We start from the raw sequence: 2273 nt of genomic DNA on the forward strand, positions 1-2273 counted from the left end.
ATAATTAACTTATTGAATAACTGCAGTAAGAAGTGACATCAGCTGTTTCAGAAAACTTTAAAAGGGAGTTAGATTCATGCAGCTGGACAAGTCCATCAGTGGCCATGAGCTGCGATGGTTATACAGACCCTCCATGTTTAGAGGCAGCACACATCTGACTGCTAGTTATTAAGGGTAACTGTGACGGGGAGATTCCTAGAAGGAGCAGGGAGGCTCCTTCTAGTTTGGTCTAGTGGTTAAGTGTGCGGACTCTAATCTGGGAGAACCGGGTTTGATTCCCCACTCCTCCACTTGCACCTGCTGATGTGACCTTTAAGCTGCTCTGAGACACCTTTGGGTAGTGAAGGGCGGGGTATAAATCCAATCTCTTCTTCTCTTCTTCTTCAGTGGGGTACATTGCCATAAAGCACACCCTTCAAAAATCACTGTAATTCCAGACCTCCAGGCCTTACATGGACTGTGGCAACCCTATTAATGCCCCATCAGGCATGTTTTTCTACTTGTCCATATGACAACACTGCAAAGCAGGCCAGTAGAGCTAGGAAAAGGCCTGTGAGGCTCTGGAGAGTCTTGCTGGTGAGTTCACAGTTTGACGGTTGAAATCAGACTTGAACCAGAAACTTCCCACTCGAGCTTGGAACCATTAAGAGTCACCTTTCCGTAAAATCCAAAAGATCCAATCACTTTCCCCTCAAAGGAAAACAGAACGAGGGTGGATACTTTGATTCCTTCTGTTGGGTGATAGTGAGATATTGGAAAAATGGTATTTAGCAGAGATAAGATGGTCCAGCAGAGCCAGAGTAAAATAATTCAGACTGAGAGTCCATGTGTGATTAAAATATAAAGTTTTTACTAAATTCTAGCATGGGAAGGGTAACTGGGATGAAAATAACAACAGAACATAATCGGCTATATCCTTACTCTACAAAGACAAAACTAGAAGAGAGATTATGACTACTCTTCTTGTTCTTCAGAACACCAAACAAAGACCGGAAGAGAAGCCATAAAATGGCAATACACCTTGACACTTTAGTCCCAATCGAATTCCTAGATCAGGGAGAAAATTCCGGGGCATTCTACATCTAAAGAACATTGGTTACATGAGAAACATGTGACTTCCTGTGACTAACATAAACAAACATTTAACCCCAGATATACTGAGTGTTTTCAACTTGTAATACCCAACACCTTCCCTCCGCGAACACTTAGTCGTTCTCCACTTCTGATCACTGACTTTATTTTTATCCCAGCTCTGCTTTTACGGCCCATATTAAGATCCTTCTGACAAAGCAGTTTCCTGTTCATAGCACTTCTATTTCTTGCCGCCAAGGATCCAGAATAAGTCTAATTTTAGAGAGCTTGTGTAATGACCTACCCAGCTGAAACCCCGCTGTGAGCCAGGAAGTCCCCAGGTCTACGTCACCCCTGCCCTGAACTCACAAAGTGGCCTAGACATTCTCTCAGCATCTCTCAGCTGGTGCAGTGTGTGGGTTCTAATACCTGCTCCATAATGCTGACGTGAGAAATACTGAGGTAATTTCTGTGAAGCATTTGGAGCAATCCAAAATGTTACATCCTACTAAGGACAGCTGTTGTTCATTGTTCCCACATACTTGTGTTTTATCCCATTACTCTTTATTTACTTCATTTATACCCCAACCTTGCTCTCCGGTGAGCCCCCATAGTAGTTTACATCCTTCAGTTCTCCTCCCTGTTATCGCCACAACAACACTGTGAGACGGGTTAGGCTGAGAATATGTGACTGGCCGAAGGTCACCCAGTGTGCTTCCATGGCAGAGAGGGGTCTCAGCCACATCCTAGCTTGGCATACTGACCGCTACTCCATACTGGCACTCTAGTAGTATATTAGCATGACTAGGACAGGGGACTTTCAGGGAATGCCACATAAACTGGCTGGGGTTCCTTGAAAGAAGAAAGGCAGGTTCTAAATACCATCAATTTTTTTAAAATAGAAATGCTGTTTGTTTGGGAGTTTTTTTAACAAAAGTACTAGTATTAGGACTGCTGGGGAGCGGGGAATGTGAGAAATATCTATACCGCTAGAAGCCACCACTGCCGTAAACACTGCCATAGTTATCACTAGGAGCAATAGTCAGGGGTAATTTTGTAGAAAAAGAGGTGCAGGAGCTCATTAGCATAACTCATTAGCATAACTTATTTGCACATGCCACATCCCCTGACATCACTGGAAGTGTGTCAGAAGGCAACACCCTCCGCTCAGGCTCCACTGGACTGTTTTGGATTGCTAGCTA

This window comes from Gekko japonicus, unplaced genomic scaffold (genome assembly GCF_001447785.1).
Source record: "Gekko japonicus isolate JY-2015 unplaced genomic scaffold, Gekko_japonicus_V1.1 scaffold48, whole genome shotgun sequence".
NCBI classification, from domain to species: domain Eukaryota; kingdom Metazoa; phylum Chordata; class Lepidosauria; order Squamata; family Gekkonidae; genus Gekko; species Gekko japonicus.